The sequence below is a fragment of the Pelodiscus sinensis genome, chromosome 5 (genome assembly GCF_052426305.1).
Source record: "Pelodiscus sinensis isolate ZL-2025 chromosome 5, ASM5242630v1, whole genome shotgun sequence".
NCBI classification, from domain to species: Eukaryota; Metazoa; Chordata; order Testudines; family Trionychidae; genus Pelodiscus; species Pelodiscus sinensis.
The window spans coordinates 106039934-106048326 of NC_143056.1; positions in this window are offsets into that span (position 1 = coordinate 106039934).

The following is an 8393-nucleotide window of genomic DNA, read 5'->3' on the forward strand; positions in this document are numbered from 1 at the left end:
CCGCCCCCGGACAGGAAGGCAGGGGGGAGAGGTGCCTGCCCCTGGGCAGGGGATGGGAGCAGCTCAGCTAGGCCCAGGGTCGGCTTGGCTTGGCTCGGGAGCAGCACAGCTGGTGTGTGTGTGAGGGGGTTGGGTCGGGAGCAGTGTGGCTGGGCTCGGCCCGGGGTCAGGGGCAACGTGGCTGGCCCGGGGTCGGGGGGCTTGGGGATGGGGCAACGCAGCTGGCCTGGGGATGGGGAGGGATCGGGGTCAGCACAGATGATCCAGGGAGGGGGGTCGGGGGCAGCACAGCTGGCCCCCACCTCCCCAGAACTGCTTCCCATCCCCCCTTCCTCCCAGCCCCCCTCTTCCTCCTGGACAACCCCACGTTCCTCGACCCCCGCCCCCAGCTCTGCTTCCTGCACCTCCTTCCTCCCAGCACCACCTTCCACCCAGCCAGCCCTGCGGCCCCTGACCCCCGCAAGCTCTGCTTCCCGTCACCCCTTCTTTCTGGCCAGCCCCCCTCCCCTCCCCACTAGAGGCTCCCAGTGCTGATCACGCCCCACCTTCCAGTCATTCCCTCTGCCACCGCCAGGCTTCAGTCTGGCGCCCAGCCAGAAAACCAGGAAATACCAGACATTGCATGTGTCGGGTATTTTCTGGGTCCAAAAACCAGACTGTCCAGTAGAAAACCAGACACCTGGCAACCCTAGGAGTCAGACCCGGTGCAGGCAATAAATGATGGGGAGACTCTGGGAACCAGAGACTGTAGAGTAGGGGGTGGGGGTTTGAGGCCCAAAAGGGGGCTGAGAAACCTACGAAAGACAGAGTAGGGGGAGCACCAGAAGGGTAACAGTCAGGGCAACCCTGTTACAGACCAGCTGGCAGCTGCTGGAGGAGTAGGGAAAAATAGGGGGAAAGGGTCAGAAAGGAAGGGGCTTGTGCTTGAGGGGAGGGGGGCAGGTCAGGAGAAGAAAGGAAGGCACCAAGGGACAGAGTGGAGGAGAGAGACAAATGCCAGGAGGCCAAGTGGAGACAATGAGGAACAGGGCAGGAGGGGAAGTGTCAGTGAGAGGAGGGACAGAATGATGGTAGGAGAGGAGAGGGGGAGGACTTTGGGGGCTACAGGAGAGAAGGGGAGGTGCTGGGAGAAGGCTTGAAAGAAGGGGTGGGCATGAGGAAGGCAGGGATGGAGCAAGGCATGTTTGATGGCACAGGGGCATGAGGGGAATGGGGGCAGAGGGTGGTGAAGGGGTGGGCATCAGGGAAAAAGAGGGCAAAGGGGGCAGGGGCAGTGAGGGAAGGGGGAGGCACCAGGAGGGTGCAGGGCTAAGGGAAGGTGCAGGTGGCAGGAGATTCTGGGGGTGAAGCAGAAGGGCAGACACCTGCAGGGGAGGGACCATCACCAGAGGAGAGAGGCAGGGCAGGTGTGTAGAGGGAGGTGTTAGGAGAAGGGATGAAGAGAGGTAGCTCACATGATCAGAGAAGGGCTACTGGAGGAGTGGGCACAGGGGGGAGAGAAGGGCTGGTGGAGGGGGCAGGTCTCAGGAAGGCTGAGGGCAGTAAGGGTATGTCTACACTACCCCGCTAGTTCGAACTAGAGGGGGTAATGTAGTCATCTGCAGTTGCAAATGAAGCCCGGGATTTGAATTTCCCGGGCTTCATTTGCATGAAGCCGGCCGGCGCCATTTTTAAATGCCAGCTAGTTCGAACCCCGTGCCGCACGGCTACACGCGGCACGGACTAGATAGTTCGGATTGGGCTTCTTCGGCCTAATCCGAACTAACTAGTCCGTGCCGCGTGTAGCCGCGCAGCACGGGGTCCAAACTAGCCGGCATTTAAAAATGGCACCGGCTGGCTTCATGTAAATGAAGCCCGGGAAATTCAAATCCCGGGCTTCATTTGCAACTGCAGATGACTACATTACCCCCGCTAGTTTGAACTAGCGGGATAGTGTAGACATATCCTAAGAAGGGCAGGAGTCAGGACAGCAGAGGTGGGTGAGGGGTTGTGGGGGGGTGGGGCAGCAGGCACCAGGGGAGCTGATGGAGAAAGGGGAGGAGACAGGGCAGCAGGGGGGAAAGGTAGAGGTTTATAAGATACTTATTAATAACTTGGGTGCAGGACCAGCTTTAGGAAGTGCAGGGCCCAATTCGAACCGTTTTGGCGGGCCCCCCACCCCACCCCACCCCACCCACCCAGGATTTTTTGTTGAGCAAAGAAACCCACCCACACAACAAACCACAACCACACACAAATATCACATCAGAAGTAGATCTGATCAAAATGTATATCAATATAGTTGAACATTTAAGAAAAAGTGCCATCCTTTATTATGCAAAATTTTACACAAAATTAAATCAGTTGCCTTAAGTGTAGGTCAAATATTTTCAATTGCAAACTATCCAATTTTTTTAATAAAGTTTAAAGTTTGATTTTTAAAAGGTTACCAGAGAGCGTTGCAGTTTTCTGTTACATTGATTTACTTTTTAAATAGCAAAAATGGAGTCTTTGTTAAGAAAGTGTCAGTTCTGTGGTCAAATTCCAGTCCTTAGTGATTTCAGCACCAATGATTTCACTAGGTAATATGATACCTCACCACCATTGCCTCCTTTGCACTGCCCTTCAACAAATTGCCTGCATGTTGAGTCCAAGGTCAGTCTATTCAAAATGTTATCAATGATTTTTGCTCAAGCTATCGCTGAGACAATACAAGGACTCAATTGATTCTAGTCAGCTCTGCCTTTAAACACTGGATGTAAAGTGTCAGATATAATTGAGGACTCCTCCCTCAGTAAAATAAATAAAACCTGTTTCCATCTTCTGTGTCTTTCAGTTAGATGTGACTCACTATCCTCTGCTTAGTGTTCAAGTCATGGTGGACCCTAAGCCAGGTCATATTAAGTTCAGGTCTTTTACCTTTTAACCATACAATATGGATAACAACATTTCATTCTTCCAGCTCCAAGTCTTAAGTGAATTTCAACCCAAAAGAGCCAAAATTGATCACTTTGACACAGCAAGTGTGTCTACTGATCTCGGTGGCAAAGTAGGTTGTCTATATAAATAAGGTCTGCTCATGAAGCCTTTTCCTACAGTTGATTAACAGATGGCATTCAGACCACTGGCTGATAATAGTTAGTCACCCTGACCAGTCATTAATCATAGTCATGGACTCACCCTACTCTCCATTGTCTCTATGATTCTCTGATGACCTGTGGCAAAAAAGGAGGGTGGAAAGGGAAACTGAAGGGAGAGACCTCTCTAAATTTACCAATCAAAGAGCAGTATTGCCAACCCCAAAATCACAAGGAACGCCTACACAAAGTTATGAGAATGGTCTACAAATCATAAGATTTTTTAAAAATAAAACATGTTGGATTTTTATTGGCCTTTTGTTTCTTGAGTATTTAGGGTTCATGTTTTAAAGCTTTCCTCCTTAGCTGTAAGGCCCAGAAGTATAGAGAACTTTTTTAAAATGAAAGCTGAGATTCCAAATAATCAATTGACTCCTGGCCTTTAGAAAAACACCAAATGTTTTGAGACTCATGGTAAAACAATGGAGGAATTCTTGTGAGCCTATGCTTTGCCCACTGTATAAATAAAAACAAACAAACAAACAAACAAACACAGAGTCTTCTCCACTACACATCCTAATGAGATACAGCAAATGAGGAACTGAATTCAACAGCTCCTGATATGAACAGGTATCAACATAGTTTTTCATATTTGAGATGGGTTATCAGGAATCATACATGACAATATGAAATCTTTCCATTCTCAAGTCAGCATATTCACAAAGCACCTTTTGATCCATGCATTTATTGGATAGTGAAAGAGAAAGGAGGGGAATTAGTGTAGATAAATGTTCAAATTAAAAAAAAAGCCTAAAGGAATTAGGACTGGGCTCCTACATCTCACGTTCAGAACTGACTAGGACACTTATGACCAGATTTTCAAAGGTGTGTAAAGATCAGATAGTTATCTTTGAAGATCCGAGTTGGAAACTGTCTCTTTAGGAGCTTAATTACCTTTGAAAATCTGAGCTTAGATTTCCAAGTCCAATTTTTAAAAATGACTTTAGTCACTCAAGAGACTTTGAAAATTTTAACTGGGGGCCTAAAGAGACAAAAATAGACAAAAGGCAGGAGATATGGTATTTCTTTTAAAAACATGTGACATCTATTTTTAACTAAATTTTATATTATTTTTCTCCCAGGGGCAACTGACCCCTTTGGCCCCCTCACTACGCCACTGCCCCCCTTCCTGCACATCTATCATCTTATGCATGTGCAAGATCTGTGACAGCCGTCCCATGAATCTGCAGTTAGTGTCTGTGGCGCCTGCTTCTGGGTGGTGTCTCAATGCTGCCACATGCACCTCCAAAGAGGGGGCTTCCCAAAGCAGGCCCTTGCTGCAGATCCCCAAGGCATCCACAGGTCCAGTCTCCTTTCAATGGGCCCACTTCCCAGGGCTCATTGATCTTGGATCTGGCTTCCATCTCCTCTCCAACCTTTGCAACTGCCCAGAGGTGCTCACCTTCTGCCTTATCCATTCCCACCTCATTCACCCCACAGTCTCTGCTTCACTTGTCCTAGGGACTATTCTACCAAGATATAATACAAAGTTTCCATGTAAAAGGACTCACTACAAAGCTAAAAACTTCAATAAGAGAATGATTAATACTGTAAAAGCTGTAGAAACCATTTTCATATTTAGCTAGAAGCCATCTTGTATATCAGAAACCATTTCAGCTTTTCTCTCAAGCACGTAGACCAGAGTGAACTTTGTCACCCCGTGAGAAGAAGCCTACAGGATGGGCTATTGGTATGTGTTAATTGGGCTGGTTGGGACAGGCGATGTACTCCCTCATACCTGTCCGCCATCTTGTTGATAAGGTTTTGTTTTTCCAAGTTTAATTGAGGATTTCTGTAATTGGATGCCCTGACGTCAGACTGTTTGGCTAAGGGTATAAAGATACTAGGATTGATTGTATTAGCCAACCTTACTGGGCCCGGCTCTGCTGGGATCACGTTTGGCTCATGCTGTGCTTTATTAATTAATAAAGCTGTTTGTTAGCTGCCTAAACAGAGAGGAGCATTTTTTTGCTTCGACAATACAGAGATGTGTCTACATCTGCTGCAAGGAGACACCTCTGCCTGCCTCCACCCCTCTCCCCCAGAGTCTACAGCCCCATTGCAAAGAGGGGGAGTGGAAGGAAAGAGGCTGAGGCCCATCAATGGGACTGAAGCAGTCATGAGCAAGCCATGCCTGGGAAAAATTCTCCTGTCCATTGCTGGTGCTGTGTTGCTTCAGGCACACTGAAATGCAGTCACCTCTGGGGTGGGCTGGACAGCTGTTTAACACCTGCACAAGGTTTCAGGAAGGGGGCAGTGCAGGCTGTCTTCCTGCAGATCCACCATCAGAACTACCGTGCCCTCCTGGCTTAGGAAAAGAATAAACAGGAGGATTGGAAATTAACCCACCCAATCTCACGTCCCCTAGGCAGGGAATGAGCCACCTACATTAGGCCCCAGCTGTAGTATCATGTCCAGTTCTGGGCGCCACATTTCAGGAAACATGGAGAAACTGGAGAAAGTCCAGAGAAGATCAACACAAATGATGAAAGGTCTAGAGAACATGAGATATGAGGCAAGGCTGAAGAAATTGGCCTTGTTTACCTCGGAAAAGAGAAGACTGAAAAGGGACATGAAGCAGCTTTCAAGGATCTAAAAGAGTATCATAAGGAGGAGGAAGAAAAATTGTTCTCTTTGGCCTCTGAGGTTAGGAAGAGAAGCAATGGGCTTAAATTGCAGCAAGGGAGGTTTAGGTTGGACATTAGGAAAAACTTCCTGCCTGTCAGGGTGGTTAAACACTGGAATAAATTGCCTAGTGAGATTGCAGAATCTCCATCACTGGAGATATTTAAGACCAGGTTAGACAGACACCTGTCAGGGATGAGCTAGGGCAACTCAATTTTGGAAGCTCCAGGGGCCACACTGATACTTACAAAACATGCTGAGGGCCTCAACTTAAGTGTGGTTGCATATGCAAGCAAATATATACAAATAGCTTCTCTCACACTGTCAGGCATGAATACAAAGATTAAAGGCAAAACTACACAACACACAGTCCCCATTTAAGTCAGTTCTGCTGATATTAATAAAATGTAATAATTACCCGATTTCTACCCATGTGACAGCACTTTTCATGAGCAATGACAGTCCAAGAATTTAACTACTAAAACACATCAACAGAAGATCATTACACTGACAAATTTTTTGTTTCAGCTCCCACTCGCCAGCCACGTGTTGATCCCCACATAAACCCAAACTGCACCACTGCACCACTAGGCACAAACAAACTGGCTGTGGGCAGCATACCAAGTCATTAATAAATATTTTATGAACCTTTACTTTTTCTCTCTGCTGTCATGTCTCCTTTCCTTGCTCCATCATCTCCCCTGCTGCCCCCCAACTCCTCACCCTCCTCTGCTGTCCTGACTCCTGTCCTTCTCTCTGCCCTCAGCCCTCCTGCAACCTGCCCCCCCTCCACCAGCCCTTCTCTCCCCCATGTGCCCACTCCTCCAGTAGCCCCACTCTGATCAGGTGAGCTACCCTTCTTCATCCCCTCTTCCTACACCTCCATCTACACACCTGCCCTGCCTCTCTCCTCTGGTGCTGGTCCCTCCCCTGCAGGTGTCTGCCCTTCTGCTTCACCCCAGAATCCCCTGGCACCTGCACCTTCCTTTACCCCTCACCCTCCTGATGCCTCCCCCTTCCCTTACTGCCCCTGCCCCCTTTGCCCTCTTTTTCCATGATACCCACCCCCTCACCACTCTCTGCCCCATTCCCCTCCTGCCCCTCTGTGCCCTCACATATGCCTTGCTCCATCCCCACCTTTCTCATGCCACCTCCCTCTTTCAAGCCTTCTCCCAGTACCTCCCCCTCTAGCCCCCAATGCCCTTCTTCTCTCCTCTCCCAGCATCACCCTGTCCCTCCCTCCCACTGACACCTCCCCTCCTGCTCTTTCCCTCTTTGTCTGCACTTGGACCCCTGGCATTTGTGTCTCCTGCACCCCTGTCTCTTGGTGTCTTCCCCTCCCCCAGCCCAAGCTCCTTCTCCTTCTCCTTCCACCTCTCCCACTCCACCCCTCTGCCTCCGCCCAAGCCCCTTCCCCCCCACCCTGCCCCTATCCCTCACCTCCGCCCCTGCCCAAGCCCCCCCGCCTCCACCCAAGCCCTTCCCTTCCTCCCCCCGCCCCCGCCTCCTCCTTCTCTCCTCCCCCCGCCCAAGCCCCTTCCCTTCCCTTTCCACCGCCGCTGCTGCCGCCGCACAAGCCCATTCCCTATTTTCTGCCTTCCACATTGCAGGGTTGGAGTCTGTGCTCAGGCCCCAAAGGCCGAACTCGGAGCTGGCGAGACCCCACAACGTGCCTCCCACGAGTTTTAAAATCCTGGGCTGTGATGTTACGTCACGCCCGGGCGTCCTCCCCGCCCACATGCAACGCTGCACATGGACAGCAGCAGGCAGTGAGGAGGAGCCTTGCATGGCAGAGACGGTCCAGGGCTGAGGGGGACGCTCTGGGGGTAGGGTGGGAGGACGCGTGGAGGAGTAGGTGGGGGGGGCCGGGGCCCGCTCCAGGCAGAGCCAGGGGAGAGACCCAGCTCCTCATATTGGTGGAGCAGGGCCCGCGGCTCTGTAACTCGCCAGCACTTTGGGGTTCAGAGGCACGGGGTCCCCTTAGGCACGGGGCCTGATTCGACCAAATCGGTCAAATCAGGCTAAGGCCAGCCCTGCTTGGGTGCCACATCCAAACAAGCCACAAACTCAGTACTGGTGCATAACACAAAATGTATTGTGCTCATGGGAGGAAACTCTTAGAGGGGACACTTCCACCAGCCTCTCCACCCCCCGAGTTAATGTCACACACATTGGGTTAATGGAATTGCAGGATAGTTGAATGGGTGGGGGGTTGATGAGGGCCAAACTAATCCCTATTGGTAAGAGGATGGTGGGAAAAGTCCTGGAGGGGGGGTCACATGAAACTTTTTATTTCTGGTCATGTATCCATATTGCCCCGAAAGTATTACCCCCAGAGGCATGGCTAATGGGGGTCAAAGAGTACATTTAAAAAAAATTCTTTGGGTGCACACCCTAATGAAATGTGCTGCGCATGCCTATGGATAGACTGTTCATCAGAATAGTATGATGGTGATGGAAAAATGTAATAAAATGTGCAAATGTTCTTGGTCATTGTTTTAAATTGTTTTTTTCCATTACAAAGCAAACAGGAAAATAAGCATTAATATCAGGATGTAAAGCTAATCTCTGAAACCAAACCCTCAACAAATGATTTAACCGAAAAAATATATAAACTACACTGCTGTCTGCAGTTTGTAAATATTTTTATTC